Genomic DNA, 23,764 nt, shown 5'->3' with positions numbered 1-23,764 from the left:
TCAGTTACAGTCTTTACATATTTATTCAACTGTCAAAAATCAAGTTGCATAGCAATATTTATGCATAGCCTACATTCAAACTCACTTTTATCGAAAGTAACAGGAATAAGAATAAGAAGAATGTTTATTTCGCCAAAATTACATAATAGTTACAAAACATGAATGATTTGGCACAGCCAGCAAAGTTAAACTTGTGCGCTAGCTGTGAGTTCATAAAGCACTGTGAGTTTCACAGCATGTGAGTTCATCAGTTGGTAGCACTGGGCTACGGAGTAATGTTCTTGAGAAATTCGCTCCGCTATTTTTATAATTTTACAGTGGTTATTTACTAGCAAATGTGAAATTCATGTAGTTTAGAAGTTTTTAAAAAGTGTGAAGTACCTGTTCTTTTAAGAAATCCATAACTGCAGGACCGCTTGATGACTAGAATAATCGCGGATCACACACGATTTTGAACACTTTGACTCCATCTTTCTTTAACACTGGCATACACGTGCTATTTCTTGTCGTCTCGATTTGACTGAGTGGTTCGTCTTCTCTACGATTCCATCGTAACTGCTATTGACATAGCTTAAGTTGTGATAGAAAGGGTGTTGGTTCTAATCTTATAGATAACGCGATAAACTGTTTTCAATAGTGTTATCTATACTGCTGACTGTAGTGAAGTAGATTCACCAGCTGTTTTTTGTTTACCTACTTATATATACTACATAACTACAGATCTTATTCATGTGTAACCATGACAACAAAGTGCGGCACTTTAAATTAATTTCATCTACTTGAAAGCTATATCTCGCTGTGATTTTCGCAAACTGACGTGGCTACAAGGCCTTTAATATATTGTTTCCTTTCCCTTTACCCTATCAGGAGCTTCCTTTTACCGCCTTGATAGCTCTCTCGGCACTTGTCAATTTTCCTTCCAGTTTTCCTTTCTCTCTGATACTTCACTTGCACGAACTTTATAGATCGGGCATCAAATAAAGTTTTGAATCACAGAATAAGAACTCCGCACAATTACTACTGTAATATATTATAAGTATGTTCCCAACAATAAATAGATCTTCAACACAAAGGGGTAACGATGCTATAGAGGTCAACGGGTTCAAATTCAGAAAACAACGTACAATGCTAGACGGAAGAGTTTCGTGGAGATGTCTAAACAATGGCTGTCCATATACTTTGAAAACAAACGCCCAGATTCATACAGTTTTAGAAACAAGCGGGAAGCACGATCATCCAGCTCCTGATCTGGCCTCCGCAAGTACCGTGATCAATGACTCTTCTGTCAGACAATCAACTCCTCTGTGCACGGATAAGTTGCCATCCACTCCTGTCAGTTGTAAGGGTATTTATTCACCTCAACGAGCAATGTGCGATATGGGTGTCAACACACCAACAGCAAGAACAGTCTCAAACAATGAATCGCCTAGTTTGCGTGCAATAGAGCTTCTACAGCAGCGTGATGATATGATTGCGTATTCACAAGACTTAAAAATGCAAATTGAATCTCTTCAGAAACAAGTTGAAACACAGAGGGAACAGATCAAGTCAGTAACGCTGGAATTTGAGAGAGAGAATGGAGATGTTAAAAGTCAGCTAAGAGCAATGTCAGTGACAATTGAAACCTTGGAGGCTGACAACAATGCTCTGAGGAATGAGAACAGCTTGTTAAGAGATAGCTCTAATAAAAATAAGAGCTTGCGTTATAAATCCATCAATAATGGTAGCAAACAAACCAAGTCGAGTAATGGAATTAAACCAAGTCGAACAAGCATTTCAAATTCAAATGTCGATAGTGATGCTGTAGTTTCGAAAGAGTGTGAACCCAGTCCAGCCACTCCTAGTCTCACGGTTCACCACTACGCTGACAGCCAGGGTAGAGATGTCGGAAGACACTTCAAGAGGAAAAGCAACTTGAATTTCACTTCATTTGTGAAGCCAGGGGCCAGGTTTCTTGATGTCATGCCGGATGGATTGACGGATTTTGGCGGGAATGATGTGTTGGTGATTCAAGGGGGTACCAATGACGTCAGTAGAAATGAAGCCAAGGACGTTCTGATTGCTTTACGAAGGAGTCTGGTGGCTCTCTATGGAACCAACGTCGTCGTGATCTCGATTCCACATCGCTTCGATTTGGCGGACTGGTCTTGCGTCAACAAACTGATTAAAGAGACTAATATTGCTATTAAGAAAATATGTAATCTGTTTCCTAATTGTAAGTTTATTGATATGAGTCATTTGGGGAGGAGATTTCATACAACTCATGGCTTACATCTCAATAAGTTCGGTAAACAAATGATCAGTGATAGTATTATTGAGTGCGTGCAAAGTAATTTCATAAATACAAATTCATATTCTGCTATTCCACTACATAATTCTTTTTTAGTTTAAACTACCTCGCATCGGAGAGGGCCCCATCTAATTCAGATTTTAATCATTTAGTCTTCTCCGATTGTAATTATCCGCATACCTCCCGTCTGACAGGGTCTGAAAGTTTTGAGATAAATAATACTGAAGCTTCTAAAAAACACAATACTTCTATATTGAATTTAGCAATGGATATTAATGTTCCTCTTGACAATTTGACACCTCACTCGCACCCAGCTACTAATGTATCTCAAAAGGCGAATGATAGAATCTCGATTTTACACCAGAATGTGCTACACTTGCCCTCACGCTTAGACTTGTTGAGAATTACCTTGGAGGAGCTAAAGCCTGAGATATTAGCTATCTCTGAGCATAAAATGACAGAGGCTGAAATAACTCGCTTGAATGTACCCCATTATCAGATAAGTTCTCAATTCTGTAGATCGAAAAATGTGGGGGGTGGAGTTATGATTCTGGTTCAAAATGAAATCTATTCAAATTGTAAGCCTGTGATCCTGCCGGCAATACAGTCGATCACTAGCGAGAAAGAGTTTGAGTGTTGCTTATCTCAATTTTCAATGAATAAGTTCTCGTTTGTGTTGGTATGCTTGTATCGAACGCCTCAACACTGTTTTTTAGAACCATTTTTTGAAAAACTTGAAATCTTGCTGGAAATTTTGTGCAATAAATACGAGAATGTTGTATTGGCTGGTGATATTAATATTAATGTCTTAGAGAAAAATAATGTGTATAATAAATTCATCAATGTTCTTAAAATGTACAACATGACTTATAAAGTAGATTTTGCGACCAGAATCACAGCTACATCTGAAACAGCTATTGATAATTTTATAACAAATATTTATAACGACAATTTAAGAGTTTCTGGAATTATCACTCACATATCTGACCATGATGCTCAGCTGTTTGAGATCATTCATATTAAGAATGCTATTCACCAAAAACCAATTCGTAAATTGTGCAGGAAATTTGACAGTGGTAACTTAAATGTATTTTTTATGGATCTGCTAAGATTGGATTGGATGGAGGTTACCAGTCTCCAGTGATGCTAAAATATGATGTTTTTATCACAACTTTTTTGTATCATTTCAATATAAATTTTCCAAAACTTTACATCACTGAGAAACAACCGAATAAAAGAAAATGGTCGAGCGTGGAGGTGGATAGGAAGAGAAATGAATTGTTAGAGATTGAAAAAATGTACAGACATACTAAAAGCGAAAACTTGAAAAATGAGATTAAATTTAGGAAGAGAGATCTTAATCATAGTATAGAGAGGTGTAGGCAGAGATCATTTGACAATAAAGTTTCTATTTCAAAAAATAAAAATAAATTAGCTTGGAACCTTATAAATTCAGAAGTTGGTAGAATCAAAGTAAATAACCATTCAAATATGTGTGTTGAAGACAATGGAAATCTTCTAAAAGATCCTACTAGCATTAGTAATTGTTTTAATGACTTTTTTGTGACAGCAGTAGATAAATTTGTAAGACCGAATATTCCTGATAGGCCTATAAACACATCCAATCATCAAAACTGTGATTCCACTCTTAAATTCAAATTCAACTATATTTCTGAGTCAGACTTGATAAAAATAATAATGTATTTCGAAAATAAACTTTCCTCAGGGCCGGACGACATCCCAATCACGGTTGTTAAAGCAGTCTTACCTGCAATTATCAAACCCTTGAGTCATTTGATAAACTCATCCTTAATATCTGGACACTTTCCAAATACTTTGAAGATAGCCCGGGTATTTCCTATATTTAAAAAGGGTAATGTCAAGGATCCAGCATGTTTTAGGCCAATATCGATTTTATCTGTTTTCTCAAAGATATTTGAGCGGGTAGTGTATATTCAATTGATGGAATACCTGGAAAAAAATAATTTAATAGACAAGGAGCAGCATGGCTTCCGATCGGGGAAATCCACGGTAACAGCCGGAGTGGATTTCATCGATTCTATCATCAGTGCTATAGACAGGGGAGATAAAACTATAGGTACGTTCTTAGATATGAGCCGCGCTTTCGACAGTGTGAGGCATGATATGTTGATAGACTCATTAAACACCCTGGGAGTGAACGGTAAGGAGCGTACTTGGTTCTCCTCCTATTTGAAAGATAGGCAGCAATTCGTAGAGATTGAACATATAGATGAAACTGAAACGCTGCGCTACAAAAACAAATATCGCTCCAACATTAGACATTTGAATTATGGTGTGCCTCAGGGGACAATATTGGGCCCGCTGTTATTTATCTGTTACATCAAGGGGTTGCCTAGAGTTTTCCAAGAGCAAGCTACTTTGTGTCTCTATGCAGATGACGCTAATGTCATCTTCTCAGGTAATACATTGCAAAGTGTAGAAGAGACATCCGCAACTGACCTTTCTCTTATGAATAAATTTCTCAATGACAGGAACCTTCTTCTAAATGGAGGGAAGTCAGTCGTAATTTCATTTTCGACGAATCAGAGAAAAAATGAAATTTGCCCAAATGTCCTTATTAATAATGAAATGTTGGAATTAGTAAACGGTACACGATTCCTGGGTTTAGAAATCGACAGTAATTTATCCTGGAATAGTCATGTTTGTCAGGTAGTCAAAAAAATCTCCCCTGGGCTGTATGCTTTAAGACAAATGTCAAATAAATGCAGTCTTCCAACCATGAAAACGCTTTATCATTCATTGGTACACTCCCATCTGGCCTATGGTTTATGCATCTACGGAGCCACGACCAAAAGCAATCTTGATAGAATTCTCATTCAACAGAAAAAAGCACTCAGAATAATGATGAATCTAAAAAGAATGGACTCTGTAAAACTAGTTTTTTCGCAGCTTGGCATTCTTACAGTTTACGGACAATATTTATTTGATGTAATCATGTATGTTAGGAATTACCCTGTAGAAGAGCTACGGAATGAGACTCATGGGTACAATACTAGATTTGGGAGGATAACGGAAAGACATAGGTTAGAATTTTTTAAGAAAAAGACGCACTACATGGGAAGAAAATACTTCACAATGCTGCCTTTAGAATTACAGGCAATAGAGAACATTAAAAAATTAAGTATAAAACTCAAGGAGTTTTTAATATCATTGTGTCTGTACTCCCTGCAGGAGTTTGCAGATAGCACTTTGCGTTTGTGATTGTTGATTATCGATTTTTGTTTATTATATGTTTATGTTGTTTGTGTTTTGACGCTGTTCCTAATGTACCTGTACATGTTTATGAATAAAGATTTTTTCAATTCAATTCAATTCAATTCAAAGCAAACAGTACGAAGTAACCCATAGCAATACTGAAAAATGGAAAAAAATATATACCTATGTAATAAATATTATAGTAATGCTTCTTATAAATAATACAATGATAAGAATTGAATAATTTCGTGTTAAAACCAATTATACAGGTGATAACCAAAAACAAGTCATACAGCCTACATTTAAATCTTCTGAATGCAAACTAATTCCAATTTCAATCTATACGTCTCTGTATTTTATTGATATAGCCTCTGCCGACTACCTTATTCTGTTCCAAAAAAGCTTATAAAGGATATAGTTCAACTGTGAACAGCTTCATTCTATCAATATGTTATTTCATAGACTAAAGAAAAAAAGTAGAATTCAATATTACTATTGTATTTTTTTATATAACTTCAGAGTGAAAAAACACCCACATTCTTTGGTGTGGCGACGACCGATTCGTTACCACGCCATGTGACGACGGTCGTCGCCTTACCAAAGAATGTGAGTGTTTTTTTCACTTTAAATTTATATAAAAAATACAATAGTAGTCTAATAATATTAGTGAGAATATGATTGTTAATCAACAAAGAATTTAATAGTTATTATGAATCAGGACCTCCTATATACCTCCTTTATAAAGAAGGTCCTGCGAGAGTCTTCTGAATTACTCCAATAAAAAATAATCACATAAATTAAATATTAAAGATTATTATATAAGGTAGGTACAACAAATAGATTCAATTCTACAAGGTACCTACATAATATTATAATATTATGTGAGCTGAACAAAGATAATGGATAATTTTATTATGCAACAAGCCAACAACGTTGATATTTATTTATAGTATAACAACATATGTTTTGAATTTGTTATTACTGTTACTAAGTCTTCAAACAAACTCATTCCAATTCGAAACCTGTATAGTTCAAGTTATTAAAAACCTTTCTTAAGGTATTAAATACTTATGTCGTGTTTACTCTCATTCCTATTACATCATTTTTCCAATAAAGTATTATAATATAGGGCTACATGGAATAATAGAGCTTTCTGTATAATAATTATTTACTTCTATTTACGAAGTAATATTAATAATGAAAACAATACGGTATATGCGTGGGTACCTATCTGTATAGACTATAGCCTACTATACTTTTTGCAATCATTCAACTGTTTTCATATTGTTTTTTTCAAAGTTTAAAATAATTTTGTAAAACTATCAAACTCTTCCTGTTCATCGACTCTATGAGTCGTCAGGGAAATATTTTTTTCTTTCTATCAATAAAACTATTCTATTGTACGCTACTGAGGTATATTATCATTGTTATTTATCATGTATGTTAATTAAGTGACAATAAAATTATTACAATGTAATAAAAATATTTTAATAAGATACATGTGTAACAAAAAATTCTGTATGTAACAGAAACATAAGAAAAAAAACTGAAAACATAACACATTTTTCTAGTGTAACAAAAACTTCTTTTCTGTTCTCACCTTCACCAACTAAAGGTAATAATATGATTGATGAAGAACTATGAATCCAGTACCTATTTTAATAAATAATAAACCTTAATATACTCGGTATAAACAATAGTTTGTGACACATATACAAGAATAGAGATTCCAGTCTATATCAGCTTTATCCCTACTTGGCCATCTCAACCTTGTATTTCAAACATAATTTTACCGAACGGCCATTATTTCTCAAAAATCTTGAATCATTGCTGAGCTTGCTAACAGGAATTTCAGCAATTTCTTTGAACCTACCAAAGCAGTTTTTCAACACTATAATTTCACACGCTTTCTCAAATAACAGTTTGTCACTGCAACGTTTTTCACCCATCACTAAAACTTTTATTTTGAAAATCAGTACTTTATTTGAAATATTTTCTGGGACTGAGTAATCGCACTTGAATGAAAGCGTGTGGTGATTTATCGCAGAAGGCTGAACCCTAAATTCTAAACTGACACCGAAAAACTTCGGTAATTCGAAACACTGCTGCTTTCCAAACCAATAATCAATCTCTATTAGATGCGGATAAAAGAGAGGTTCATTTTGTATGAAGTTACGTTTCTGCAGTTCCGAAGACAAAGTCTGCGGAAAGGGCTTTACAGAGTCAAATTTGACTAAATTGCGAATGATAGCGTACTTTTCGTCAATTGTAAGCAATCTTGACTCTTCGACATTTGAAATAAACTCATCTGCAGTCATAGTCAAGAATCGAATGTATTTTTTCAAACAGTTGAAGTCTGATGCCATATTTTCTACACTTATCTGTTGAAATACCCACTTTTCAAAATAACTGAATAAATCGAGCTCGGACTTTAGTTTGAGAGAAGGAGATGCCAGTATCAGTTCAATTGTATCGAATTCAGCGTTTGGGAAATATTCACTTTCCACCACCTCGTCAGTCTTATTTTCTATCACTTGAAAGCAGATTTCTTCGAATTCTGAAATATTGCGACTTTTGCAGCATTCCAAGAATTCTAGAACTTCCGATGGCTTGATGAGGTTTTGCTCAATGAAATCTCTGCACTCAGCGACAAGTTGGGGGATGAGATATTTTTGGGCGGCTATGTACGTTGATAAAGCGTGTCGCGCAGACTTGAAATCAACTGCTCCTGTATAAATGAAATGTTTCATACCTCTAAATCCGTCCGAGTCCAAATCTTTAATTGTCACTGTTAATTGTCTCCTTGAGATCGCCGTAAAACATGGCTCTGAAAACTTTACTGGCAGCGGCGAACAGCAATTTATGTCCGTTGATAACCTGGCTGCTCTCACTCTCACTAGCACCAACAATGAACTTGCAATCGATTCCAATTTCTTGGTCCGATAGAAAAAGGAACCTCGCGTTGAAATCAGATGGAGACGAATTTGTACTCATCTTGAGATGCAACTTCTACTATATAAATACTCAGGAGTGAAACACTATATTGTAAACTATTTATGTAAGAATGTAAGTTACAACCACACGCTTCAAAATTATTGATGTTAGAACCACAGAGGAAAGAAAAGAAGCACTACCAGAGAGCTGATCGGTCGAGATAGTTCTAGACGAGTATCAGAGATAGCGTCAGTATCGAAACCTTAGTTCTAGACGGGGGCATCAGTGGCGCTAGTGAGGGAAACTTAGTTACTGAGGACAGCGTCTGGAGCGCTAGTGAAGGAAACTTAGTTACTGATGAAAGCCCCTGGAGCGCTATAGTGATGTCCACGTTATAATGGCAATGTTTCATTATCAATAGTATTGTTATCCTTGTCTATCATTCAACAAAGCAGATAGCTTTTTCCCCGCTTTGTTATGTTGCCAGATCGTCTTAAAACAATGCATAATAATTGATAGTAAACAACATATTTCATCTTAATAATTAAGATTATAATAAGGTTTTTATTAAGATTATTGTTGAGATAAAATATTATTTAGATAATATATTAGATTATTGTAATAAGTGTGAATGATAGATAAGAAGTAACTCAATTTGTATATTGAATCAACATCAATATTATGTTACTAGGTAACCAGGGATACTACAATAAGATAATAATAAATCTTAATAATTTAGATCATTGATGCAATATTAACTCTTTTTTGTAGTTTAAAATAACCAATTGTATATTATCAAGCCAGAAATTATATTTCTCAATAATTTTATAATGAATTTCCATAATCATTTTGAAAATAATATAATATACTATCATTAAAATATAACTTAGGGTATATATATATTATTATTAATTTTATTTTATTGAGCAAGAAATCATATTTTTCAGTTATTTCATAATGAATTCCCATAATTACTATTAAAATTCATCATATGATTTTTGAAAATTATAATTTCTTGCTTAATAAAATATAACTTATTATTTTAAATGAGAATAAAGAGTTAATATTGTATCAGCTACTGCCATTGAAATCATTGACAAGACAGAGGATTGGCAACCTTGTTCTCCTATTACTGCCATTATAATGTGAACTTATCCAAACCAAAGTCTATAAATACAGGTCATGACACAATCCTGTGATGCATTGCAAAATCGCCATTTTATGGGGTTCAAGTTCACCAATTTTCAAATTTAACAGCTGTTATCATTTAGACCTCCATAAAAACCCCATAAAATGGCCGCTCCATGAGGAACATGAGTGTCATGACCTGTATTTATAGACCTTGATCCAAACATGGCCATCTATAGTGTAACTTGTGTATGGTCATGATCAAAAGCATTAAAAACTAAAGAATATCAAAGGTGAAGCAAAAATAATAAGATGTAGCACGAAAATAATAATACAAGTTTTATTTGGAATAATACCGTTTTATTCAATTACATACTCAATTTTCAGGTCAAATATTTTTTATTCAAACTGAGTTTTATACTTTTAAAATTTCAAAATTTCATCATGTGTCTGATTATCATGTATAGTGATATTGAAGATATTCATAAACATTAATTTGATAGGCTTTTCAAGTGATTGAATAATTATACAATAGTAGTAAATTGTTGTTTTATTCCTACTAACTGTTCAAATAAATTTATAATAATTATTGTTATCTTATCTTGAATATTATCTTATATAAAAAATAGATTTTAAATTTTAAATGAAAAAAGATATCAATTAATTTTTTTTTCATTAACAATTTTCAATAATCCATGGATCTAGTCATGAAATATAATTCTCCACAAATAAATTGATCATTTCTTACTTTTGCATAGATATCAATTTTTCTGTTATATCGTAATGTAGATTTAGATACACATATCAAAAAGTATCAAATTGTAAATTTTTCTAGAGCTTGGAGCTTTTGGAATGTGATGAATGCAAATTTTTTATGTAGAGTAGGCCTATGGAGCAGCTGATAAAATCTCATCAAGATGAAACTCCACTTTTCCATATTGGTCTGGTCAATACAGACATGAAAAAAGGGATGTGCTTGCAATGTAAATATTTTGTAGTTTTAATTTCTATCATCTTATTAAGAATAATTTTTAAGTTAATAACCAAATTTTATTCAAATCTGAGAATCTTTTGAAATACTTCAATTGGAAATTCAAAATATAATCAAGGATGTGCAGAATTTTCTCTTTTTCTCACTAGTCGACAATACTTTCAATTCCAATATCATTAGAAAGTTACAATTGATTAAAGAAATGACGATTTTATTATTTTCCTACTTTACTGTTAGTTTAGAGCTTTTTATAGCTGGTCTGATGCATCATAGAAACTCCTGATTGATTCTAAACTGTGGATAATAGGGGTGGGTATCAATTTTTCAACATCAGGTTGGGTTTCTCAGGGTGGGTTGATGTTTCAACATCAAACATTGATGTTTTCAACATTGGTATGCTTATTCCGTGGTAGAACTGAGGGATGTTGATAAGATAAGACTGTCAAAATTATCTTCACCAGCGCTTGATAAGAATGGCTAGTCTTGATAATAAACTTTCTCTGTCGCCGGAGTTTTATTCTACACTAACAGGTAACCCTTGCTCCGCAAGGGTCTATACTCTGTCCAATTTCGCATGAGCTCTGAAGGATTAGGCCGACCCTCGCTCCTCCACGCGCAGACACACGCCTGGCCTACCTGCGCCCAACGATCTATATATACTAACTATAGTTAGTAGACTAGTTATATAGTACTATTATAATACTAGTTAGTTATATAGATTGTTGGCAAAGCCTACTCTTTTCGCTATCCAGTTAGTATATATAGATCATTGCCTGCACCATTGATATACAGATATACTATGTATACTACTTAGTATACAGGTAGACAGACCGTCCCTTTACTTACACACACAAAAGGAGACTGTGCTTGTGTGTGTGAGTAGTAGTAGGGTCGGCCTAATCCTTCAGAGCTCATGCGAAATTGGACAGAGTATAATTAGAAACTTTACAAACTGAAAACTTACTGAAATCTTGCATGATTTAAAATATACCCTATAACCATCCTCGGTAAATTGAGAATCAATATGCAAAATTTCAAATTACCTAATCAGTCCAGTAGTTCAGAAGTGATTATGCGTCAAACGTGAATTTCCTATCCCATTCGAGTATAAAAGTCAGCTCTTTCCTTTATTATGTAGTCCTGTATATTATATAGATTATTTCTATTGTCTTTTTTACTTTCCTTGCCCTATTACCATAGGCAAGGAAAGTATTGCTTTCCAAAAAAAATTAAGGTACCCTAATTTCAAGTTTTCTATACGTTTCAAGGTCCCTTGAGTCCAAAAACATGATTTTTGGGTATTGGTCTGTGTGTGTGTGTGTGTGGTGTGGTGTGTGTGTGTGGTGTGGTGTGTGTGTGTGTTGTGTGTGTGTGTGTGTGTGTGTTGTGTGTGTGTGTGTGTGTGGTGTGTGTGTGTGTGTGTGTGTGTGTATGTCTGTGAACACGATAACTCCATTCCTAATCAACCGATTGACTTGAAATTTTAAACTTAAGGTCCTTATACCATGAGGATCCGACAATAAGAAATTCAATAAAATTGAATTCAAAATGGCGGAAAAAAATGGCGGATAATTACTAAAAAACCATGTTTTTCACGGTTTTCTCGAAAACGGCTCTAACGATTTTCTTCAAATTTATATTATGGATAGCTATTTATAAGCCCTATCAACTGAAATGAGTCTCATCTCTGAGAAAATTTCAGGATCTCTGTAATATTCTTGAGAAAATGGCGGATAATGACTAAAAAACCATGTTATCCACGGTTTTCTCGAAAACGTCTCCAACGATTTTCTTCAAATTCATACCATGGGTAGCTATTTATAAGCCCTATCAACTGGCATGAGTCTCATCTCTGGGAAAATTGCAGGAGCTCTGTAATATTCTTGAGAAAAATGGCGGATAATTACTAAAAAACCATGTTTTTCACGGTTTTCTCGAAAACGGCTCTAACGATTTTCTTCAAATTTATATTATGGATAGCTATTTATAAGCCCTATCAACTGAAATGAGTCTCATCTCTGAGAAAATTTCAGGATCTCTGTAATATTCTTGAGAAAATGGCGGATAATGACTAAAAAACCATGTTATCCACGGTTTTCTCGAAAACGTCTCCAACGATTTTCTTCAAATTCATACCATGGGTAGCTATTTATAAGCCCTATCAACTGGCATGAGTCTCATCTCTGGGAAAATTGCAGGAGCTCTGTAATATTCTTGAGAAAAATGGCGGTTAATTACTAAAAAGCCATGTTTTTCACGATTTTCTCAAAAATAACTTGACCGATTTTTTTTAAATTCATACCCTGTATGGTTATTTATTAGCTTTATCAACTGGCATGAGTCTCCACTCTAGGAAACTGATGGGGGGTCTACCCGATCCTTGAGAAATGGACTTAGTAACCTCCTTCTCATGCATGAGGTAGGTAGGTAGCGCAGTTCATAAAAAGAACACGAGATATTTCATCTGTAGAACAGCTGTTTTGACGACTTTAAAAAAATGACGATTAAAAATATCTTCGAATTTCACAATTTACACAAAGGAAAAAGTACCTCTGAAAACAATTATATATACACATATAGAGAAGTCTGATCATAGCTTCAAATATGAGCAAGGAAAGTTGTGTGAGTGCACCACACCAGATTTTTGTTATTAGGGCTACTATTTAATGCCAGTGGCATGGCATTAATGTCCAAAACATGTTGTGATAAAATAATTTGAAAGGGTACCTACTGAGATTTATATTTTTTTTTATATTGTATAGTCCAATGAAAATAAGTTGACTGCTAACAGTTCTGAAAAAAATTAATAGCTATAACTTTGAATTAATAATTGATAACTTTGGGGATGTTATTTTGCATTGTAAATTCCATTATAATTATATAATACCCACCGTACAACTAAAAACAGTCTATTTGTTTATTTTTAATTTATACTTTTAAGGCAAAAAATATGAAAACACAATCAAATTCAACAGCTTATTGAGAATTACCACCTCAAAAAATGATTTTTTTTTTACAATAACGGAAAAATAGAATCTAAAATAATAGGGCACTAATAAAATTTTTGAAGTTGGCGGTTCAAGCGCTTGTCATTGGCTATCGACAGATGACTTGAAAGTCGACTATTTTATCGGAAAGACTTCTAATCGACTAATGGGTCAATCAGTTTATAAAAAAGTTTAGTTTATCAAATCGAAAAACAATGAAATAGTTATCCTATTTCCAGTACTATTTTATGGAAAAACACAATTTTATACTTTATCTTGATGAGTCATCCAATTTGGAGACTTGATGTTGTATGTTCGTTTCCTAGGTTGGCAAACATGTCTACTGACGAATATGTCCACCAAAAATCAGCAGTTTACATTCATTATCGTTATCAACTGGGGTTGCCGTCTTCTGAGGCTCTTCGGTCACTAGTTTCAGGATTGGGTTAGTTAATTTAGTATTTTTATTATTCTTATTTGTTATCTAAATACAAACATTCATATTTATTCAATTTATCCATTTGTTCAACTATCTCAATTTTTTATCTTGCCTATTGTAATAGTAATAGGTGAACCTGGCTTTTTACCAATTCCCCCACTTTTCCAGCAGGTCCAGATCTAAGATAATAATAGAATTTCTGGACCAAATTAACAGGTCTAGGGAGTTCTCAACAGTAACAAGAATCCGGAATGATTTATTAATAACCTCTCACGTGATAATAGCTCTATTCCTTATCGACAGGATACGTTAATATTATTTTTAGGAAAATCTATTGTTTGTTTTAACTTAGTTTTTGTAGGCTATGTGCTGTGTTTCCATAAATTTTAGAGATAACCGTTATCACTAGTCATATTCTGTAATTGAACAAATGCGTATCGATGGATTTGATAGCTTTCTGGAGTGTTGATGTACACTAACTTATAACAAAGTTACTTTTTTATCTTTGAAAACAGTTTTGTTTTTTTTATTCACGACAACTGATAACAAGTTCATCAAGGTTAAAAAGGTTAGTGTTCTTGGATATATGGCTCCAGCAATTTTTAGGTTTCATGTTATTACAATAGACCTGAAATCCGTGTACGAAATATCAAACTCTTTTGCTATGACTAAATTTAGATTGGGAAAAGTTTACTAAATATCCCCAATCCCTTGTTTTATTATTTAAAAATAGATTTTCTGGTAATAAATGTTTTTATCAAACTGAATTAGTTTAATTACCTAGGTATGAATTAGCCTATTATGTCTTGGTTATCTGCTTTTTAAACAATTTCCTAGGGAGGGTAAAAGTTCTGAATTTTACTTCATACTGTCTATAATGCTAGTTAGATAGACATAACCTAAAATGTTTTGACTATTATTATGTTTCAAAGATAAATGAGTACTTGGGTTAGGGAGGTTTTTGCTTTTAAATGGCAATAATTTATGTTGTCATTATATTAAAAAAAATAATTTTAGATAATAAACACACAAAAAACAAAACGTTAAGCAAACCTTGATCAGGATACAGGATAAATTAAAATAAAAGATCAAATGTTGCACATTTTTGATCCATTCTGGAATTGAGGTTAGAATTTCTGTTTATTGGAAAAGAAAATATGTAAAAATATTTGTTAGCCTAAACCTTAGTCCGATCAAACTCAGTTGAATTTTAATTTGGATTGCTCTCAAAAGGAGCATTCAAATAAAGCTTTTTAAATAAAAAAACGTGTCTAAAAGCCATGCCACGCTGATGTTTGATTAATAATACCAGAGACAAGTAAATAGGTTTTACAGTATCTTCTCTGATACTTCCTTGTAACATCTTTATACTGATAGTTCCTTGGTGATAGCAAGCTAGTGACCGTTTTGTTTGCAAGTCAGGTCACACCAAGCTTGTTCCCAAGGCGGTACCCTATTAGTGGGAGAAGACCGGCGTCTTAGAGAGTTTAATAATCTCTCAACATTATATTATGAGACCAGGTTCACCAAGTTCGCTACTACGGCGGGCAATTTTTCGAAAAATTGTTTAGCAAGCGGTACTGATCGTCCGCCACGGTAACAAGATCAGTTTGGCCTGAATCCTATTTTATGATAAGGTAGAGATTTTTAAAACTGCTATCTACGTGGTGCAAACTCAGAGGCACGGTGGATGTTGACATCAGTTTATGCCCGTTAAGCCACTAGTTTCCATCCTGGCAATCTGCAATATCATAATAACACGGCGAGCTGTGCAAGCAAGTTTCACAACTTACCTGATACTTTTCATCATCCCACTAGAACTTTTCGCCTATTGTTTCAATAGTCGATAGTAAAAATTAGTTTGATCAATCTGTAAAACCCCTTATAAATTTCAAGTGACTCAATAGTATCTATCAGCGACTCTTAACATTAAAAGCCCTGAACTGTTAGTGAGTTGGGGTGTGATCACATTGGATGCACGTATGTGCAAGTGCACGCAAGAACATACATGACCAAGCGTGCAGATAAGAAACAAAATCTGAAATGAGCCTTAGAAACACGTTGTGACGTGCCTGTAGCTGCTCACAATGTACGCCACCAACAAGTGCCCGCGTTCAGTGTGTGCTCCCATGGCCTTTTCCAATCATGGTCTAGCGTGCATCCAATGTGATCATACCCTAACTCACTAACAGTTCAGGGCTTTCAATGTTAAAAAAAAAATAATAATAATGTCTCAGGTCGAGGGTACAACACGACCAGAGGAGTTTATTCAAATTATAGACATGATTACAAAAAGCATATAAGGTACAATTATTTACAAAGTATTAATACAATTGGTTGATTACTTGCTGATCTAAGAGAATGTGGCCCCCACTATATATGAATATGTGTCGGGATGCCACTAATTTTGCTATTGTTTAATATTTTATGCCAAAAGTTGAAAATTCTAATAAAGATACATTTTGCGAGTCATTAAAAGTTCATAAAAACCACATTTCTATACACAAATTTAAAAAAGAAAATTTATAACCTAAAATGTAGAAATTTTATGAAAATTAAACATAAATACATTTATAATACTCATGGGAAAAAATCATTATAATGAAGAAAATGAAAATGAAACAGTATGGAAAATTTTTCATAGAACTAATTGTTCTCCATGATTGATTCTATTGGACAGGAGCCACTTTTTTGTTTTCGATTTGAATGAATTGATTGGAACTGTTTCTTTAATAGCTATTGGCAGTTTATTGAAAATGTTTGGTCCTAAATATGTGGCTGACCTCTGAGCAGCTGATGTTGTCATCCTGGGAATTGCCAAGTCCATGTTCCTTCTGCGTGTTCCTTGCGGGTGATTCAAATTCATGAAGAGTTGTGGGTTCTTTCTGGTGAATGTTAGAAGTCTGTGAATGTAAATCTGTCTGATGCTGAGGATGCTGAGCTCCGAGTATAGTAGTACTGAAGGGAAGAGTGAATGTTTGCGTCCTATTATCCTCAAAATTAGCTTCTGAACCTTGAAGATAGGATCGATGTGGCAGAAATTTGTAGCTCCCCAGGCCAAAATGCCATATCTTGCTATGGACTCGACTATTGCATAATAAACATTTTTCATCATGTCTATTGATAGTAGCTGCCTGAGTTGGATGAATTTGTAAATTAATTTTCTGATTTTAGTCGTTTGATGTAAAATGTGTTTATCCCAGCGAAGTAATTCATCTATTATGACTCCTAAATATTTTATATTGTTTGTGCGCTCTATTGAAGGACAATTACAATAATTCATACTATCCAATTTGCAATGATGTAGTTTGATTGTCTGCTTAGAAGGCTTCTTGGAGTCTGTTAGTGAGAAAGCAATAAATTTTGTTTTTGAGGCAAGTCGCTGATAGATTTCGCTTATTGAGTCACTTGAAATTTATGAGGTGTTTTACTGATTGATTTAAAACTAAATTTTACTATTTACTTGTACATTATGAGAGCCTGTTATGGCCGATGAATGTTTACAATTTTGAGGACTATTATTGATTGAGACACATTTACTTATACGTTCCGTGAACCATGATCCAGGATGCAGGTTTGAGAAAGTGAATGACTCCACCTACCTGGTAGTTAACAGTGATGAGATGAAAGAATTACAAAAACGGCTCAATGCAGGAAACAAAACATTCTTTTCTATTCTGCAGATAGTCAAGTCAAGAAGCGTCCATAGGAACATAAAGATCAGAATATATAAAACTATAATACGCACAGTGGTCACGTATGGAAGTGAAGTGTGGATATTATCATCCAAGGCTGCAGCGAATCTAGACCACTGGAAAAGGAAAATGCTGCGTAGAATATAATTATGGACCTGTGTGTGATGAGGGTGTCTGGCGAATAAGAAACAACAATGAATTATCTGCACTCTATAAAGAGCCGCCCCTGTCTGTATATGTCAGAATGAACCGCTAAAAATGGGCGGGGCATGTGGAGCGGATGCCAGACACTCGGTCTCCCAGAAAAATATTTATGGGACAACCAGGAGGCAAAAGACCGGTGTGAAAGCCAAGACTGAGATGGGTGGATGGCATCTCAAAGGATGCAGCAGAATTTCTTCTTATCAGGAATTGGAGAATGAAGGCAAGAGATCGTAATGGATGGAGGCGCAGTATTGAGGAGGCCGGGGCTCGATTTGGGATGTAGCGCCATCGAAGAAGAACATGAACCATGATGAAAGTATTTTTCCGAAGTCGGTCCTAGGTAGGTGATGTTCCTTCACTTCATCAATTTTATTCATATTTGAAATCTGAAAATGTACAATTGACATTGAAGATATTTTTTTCTAATATTGTAAACTTAAGTTCATTTTTTAGAAACCCCCATTCTTATTCAACGGGATTCATGTAAGTTCTAACACCAAACTGTTAATTTACCACTTCAGTTGGTAATACTAAATTTTAGTAATTTAGAAATGTAAAATTCTTAAATTACCTACATTTCTGAATTAACTAAATGCATGATATTGGCTTGAGATATGTGATTCAAACTAGATATTGCATTTTAGACTCTATTCTAGATATTACATTCCTCACCATACGATCCATTTATTCATTCTAGTGAAAAACTTTTCTTTCACATTTCTTGCTCATAGAACTACTGTTGACGTTAAATTTTATGTGATGTTGAATGAATGTTAATGTTAATTGCTGACTAACTTACTAGTTTCATCTCATTCTTCCCTTCACAAGTTTCTTCAAGTTTTAAGTTTCTCCGTGTTCAAATTTTTTGGACGTTTCACCAAATGATTCATCATTCATCAATATCATTCCACGTACACTACAGAAATCAGTAAAAGTCTGTCACTCATCGATGAGTATTTATTTATTCATGCAGTGACTTTGCAATGAACCTTGAAGAAAGGTACAGTAGGCTTCTGCCCAAATCTACTACATTTCTCATTTAGTGGCTTATCCTTATAGGCACAACATATTTCTGATTTCGGCCCAAATCTTCCAAGTTTCAAATTTATTAGCATTTTTTTATAAGCACTAGCCTACATGCTTCTACTCAAATCGTAAACTTGTATTTTTGTGCATATTTTTATAAGTACAACATATTTCTGCCCAAATCTACTAAGTTTCAAATTTAGTAACATATTTTTATAAGCACAACATGCTTCTACACAAATTGGAAACTTGTAATTTAGTGACATCTATAATCTAAAATTCGATAAAAGAAAGAATTGGCTTATACACGTACGGGATAGGAAATTCACGTCTGAACTACTGAACTGATTAACTTGAAATTTTGCTTATTGGTTCTTAATTTTCTTAATTTACCGAGGATTGTTCAAGGCCTATTTTAAATTCTTCAAGATTCTACTTTTCCAATCAATTTACATATTCTTTTATATTGTAAATTGTAAGTAGATGATATATTTTCATGGGAACTATTGATGCTGCTGTATAAGGGAGTTTTATTACTGGATGTGAACACTTTAAAAGTTTTATTGCTAGATATCTTGATCGTGGAAGCTGTTCTTTCTATCACAACTCCAAACTCAACGAGTATGTTCAAGAGAGAGACAGTTAGTGTGAGAGAGAATGTAAAGCACTGTGCTTTAGAGATTCTACTTTTCCAATCAATTTACATATTCTTTCATATTGTAAATTGTGAGTAGATATATTTTCATGGGAACTATTGATGCTGCTGTATAAGGGAGTTTTATTACTGGATGTGAACACTATTGCTAGATATCTTGATCGTGGAAGCTGTTCTTTCTATCACAACTCCAAACTCAACGAGTACATGTTCAAGAGAGAGACAGTTAGTGTGAGAGAGAATGTAAAGCACTGTGCAAACATAATTACTGGTCTTTATCAGTGGAAACAAAAGGTAGAACGAGTGCTCTGTAGTGCGACCTTCATGGATAGATATGATGCTGCTGCTATTCCATATTCAATTTCATTCCAGCTCACGTTATAGTCTCTGCTGTTTCACTCACACTTCATGCCGTTCAGAATAGTCTCCATCTCTGTCTAGTCGTTGAATTTCATCATCAATTCACACAGCTGCTTCACCAAAAAAAATGTGGAGACAAAGTAGTGTGGCTGATAGATTTTGCATCATTGTATCACAGACTACAATCTGTATTCTGTCATTGTATGCACATTCTGTCGAACGATTTGGTTGGAGAATGTAGAATGTAGTTTCCAAATTTACAAAATGGATTACATATTAGTGCAAGGTCTGGAAATAGAACTTCCTTAATTTGAACCGATAAAAAATTGTTTAGGCCCTTACAAACATGATAGGATTCTAAATTCTAGTCTTTCTCTACACCATAGTGAAAATATAGCACAAGAAGATATCCTATGTTATTGGGCGCTTATGCTCAAATTTTCAATGTTAACTCAAACTGATAGTCATAATACTTCTTTTTCGTGAAGCTATGTGACGCTGGTAGTCTCTCATACTGAATACTTATTTTTCGTGAAGCTATGTGACGCTGGTAGTCTCTCATACTTATTACTTATTTTTCGTGAAGCTATGTGACGCTGGTAGTCTCTCATACTGAATACTTATTTTTCGTGAAGCTATGTGACGCTGGTAGTCTCTCATACTGTGCCGTTCTTACACTCTTACACGGCCAAAACAGTGATATTGAACAGAAGTCGAGTTAACAAAAATCGGCTTGAAATTTGGAACATAAACGACTCATACCATAAGATATCTTCTTATGCTATATTTTCTCTATGCTCCAAACCGTGGCTTTTAATTGTTTTGTGTTTTGCTTCATATTTCTCAAACGCCACAAATTCTATAACCCTAAATGAACTGAAAATTATTGTAATTCTCTCATTTTATACGTTGGTCCAGGCAATTTGAACCTCCTTGATTTTAAAGGTAGTTTAGTGATCCTAGACATTCAATATTATTGTACAAAAGTCTATTTACAACAACAGGCGAGACAACTAGAATGACACCGTCATAGACACTGTGATCTGATGTTATAAATAAGTACTATATTGTAAAATTATATTGACCATCTAGGGTCCGCTTCATAAAAGAAGAAAGATACAAAAATATGCTTGCCATTGAAACTATGCTATTGCATTTTACATTATTATTACGTTTCTGAAACATTATTTATTGAATGAATATCGGGGACCGAGCTGCGCTCTGGAGTACAAAAGCATAAAAAATGTATTACGAAAGAAGAAATTATAATAACATTCATACAGAAATGTTCTATCTAATCACAGTAAATTGAAATTAATTCCCAGAGGAATGCAAAAATTTCCCTCACAAAGGCCCCGTTGCACAAAAGCCGGTTAAATTATAATCCTGATTAACTTCACGTGAGCCAAATCAGAGAAGACCATTTCAAAAAGATGGATCTACTGGAATTAATCAGGATTGAAAATAACCCGGCTTTTTTGCAACCGGCACTAAGTACCTGATTGAATGATTATAAAAGTTCAACAGCTGAGTCATAATTTTGACATTGTCCCACACACATGAACTCGCTCACTCATTTCCATCACCAACAGACGACGAAATAATTATTATCAGCTGTTTTTCCAAGGATGAATAATTATCTTTTTAATGTCCTTCAGCGAGTTTTCCCAGGGATGAGACCTAGTGCAATCGAATCTTCATTATTATAAACCTACTATGTTCTGAATTTCGTGAGAATCGTTAGAGCCGTTTTCGAGATCCGGTGAAATACAAACATATAAACAGATGTTAATCTTTTAATAGTATAGGATGTCTCCCATTGTCACTCAATGCCAGTCACTCTCGAAAGATCTTGGAATGCAAGCCATCTCCTGGGTCTAAGCCACCTTGAGTTTTTTTTTCAATTTTTGCTTTTGGGTTGATGATGAGAAATAGGTTATAAAAGATTGAAAAATGCCCCAAAGAAAAAAGTATAAGGTGATAAGTCCAGTGATCTTGATTTCTCCCAAGAGAAATTACACATAGAATTATGGAGAACTTTGGGGAAAGACTTTGTCTGTAAACAATGAGGGGACTTCATTTAAGAAATACATTTTCACATACGTAATTATGTAAAATAACAACATAAATAAGTATTGTTTATTAGTGGAGGTATGTTTTTTGTATATATTATATCATCTATGTTGTGACTAGATACAAATAAGATGGGTGGTGAAGGTACCAGACTGTATTCCATGTTGATAAATAAAAACTTGTTCAAATTCGGACAATACATCTTTTCAGTCGTAGTATATCAAAGCTTCCAGCTATTTTATCGCTCAATGAACCACGCGAAAATAATGCAATGAACTTTTGAACTTATATAATTATTTTTATGCTTGTAAACTGATTGATTAGAAGTATTTCCAGATTCTCATATCGGTTGTGAAGTTTTGTTTAAAGATAAAATGGCGAAGCAGTTTTTTCCTTGAAATTCCAAACTCCATCACTTTATCTGCGACAATATGCTGAATGTATTGCTGTGGGTTATCGAAGTTTAATTATTTTGTCAAAAAGAATGCCTCTTATTTTTAATTCGATTGGAAGCTTTGTGTCTTGTCATTCTTTTTATTATTGAAGTGTGTATTAATGATGATGGTTATCATATCTTGAAGGTCTTTGGATTGTGCTGTTGTGATTTCTGTCTATTTCGGTAAGGAATTATTTTTATTGATATTTGGAATATTTCTCCAACATTAACGCTGCAATAGTTGGTTCAAGGTTGTGCGAATGAATTATTAACATACTTCTCTTGATTATATTCTACATATTTTTGTTGATTATATAAAGTTCAGTTTTCTATACATTTTCTAATTCTGCTTACTTTATAGCATTTCTTTTCATCTTATATCTACAACAGTGTTATGAAAATTATCTTTCTATTTTACATTTGAGGATGTTAAAATTACTGTAAAAATGGGCTAAAATTATATTGTTTGTCTCCAGACTTTACCTTTTGAGATGACATACGGTAATTTTTGTAGGGATTGAAAAATTAATGATTTCATTAATATTTTTGAAAAAGGTTATATTTTGTAACTGTTCCAATAAATTAATTCCATACGATCAGTTTATTATTTTTATTTCTCAGCAAATTTTCAGCAGTCTCTTCAAGACATATTTATAGGGAATTTTGATTCCAGGTAAAATAGAAAGACTAGAAATTTCAAATCTGTCAATTTTATTTCTTCATTTAACTTATGTTCCTGTTTTCTGAATGGAGGTTTTTCTTTTAAAGTCAAAATTTACTATTAGAACTTTTGTTTGCTTGTAATGATTTCCTTTTTATACCTTAAGTTTTTAGTCTTGAATTTGCTCAACGATTTTTTTTCCTTGGAATCTTTGTGGTTCGAAGTGTGCTTAGAATTTCCAAATAGCACGTTATTCAGCAACTATCTTGAAAAGTCTTATTGGTTTTCTATATTTTGGAAAGTTCATAGTTTCAGATGTGTAAATACTTTATTGATTCATACAATGAGTACATCATTAAAATGATAGGGAGAGAAAAAATAAGGTAACTTTGTGCTATATTCCTCTCAATTGATCAAACATTAGGGCTTCAGTGGTTGTCATATAATGGATTATAGGTAATAATAATGCAAGAATGAGTTGGAAACTATGGAATACAATATAATAAGAGATTATATATTTTTAAAAACTGGACTACTTGTAACGGATCTTTATGCTCCTTCTATTTAATTCGCCTGTATCCTATTATATAAAGCGAGCGATTTATGTATATGGTTATCTGGGTATCTGGTTATGTATGTCCAACGGAT

The 23,764-nt window shown here is 33.7% G+C and overlaps 1 protein-coding gene across 4 annotated transcripts in view; it reads left to right on the top strand.

The window, feature by feature from the left end:
• Positions 1 to 13,916: 13,916 nt before the first annotated feature.
• Positions 13,917 to 23,764, top strand: part of LOC111062023 (broad-complex core protein isoforms 1/2/3/4/5) — a 32,397-nt gene continuing 22,549 nt past the window's right edge. For 2 of the 4 annotated variants that reach the window (XM_039426635.1, XM_039426636.1), the window contains exon 1: positions 13,917 to 14,012. The gene's annotated coding sequence lies outside the window, so the exon portion shown is untranslated. Of the gene's footprint in view, positions 14,013 to 14,219; positions 14,575 to 22,499; positions 22,639 to 23,764 lie in introns of those variants that run through there. The other 2 variants (XM_039426639.1, XM_039426638.1) reach the window with 2 other exon arrangements.

This window comes from Nilaparvata lugens, chromosome 4 (genome assembly GCF_014356525.2).
Source record: "Nilaparvata lugens isolate BPH chromosome 4, ASM1435652v1, whole genome shotgun sequence".
Classification (NCBI taxonomy): domain Eukaryota; kingdom Metazoa; phylum Arthropoda; class Insecta; order Hemiptera; family Delphacidae; genus Nilaparvata; species Nilaparvata lugens.
The sequence above is the reverse complement of the archived record's forward strand: the minus strand, read 5'-3'. Positions and strand labels throughout refer to the sequence as shown.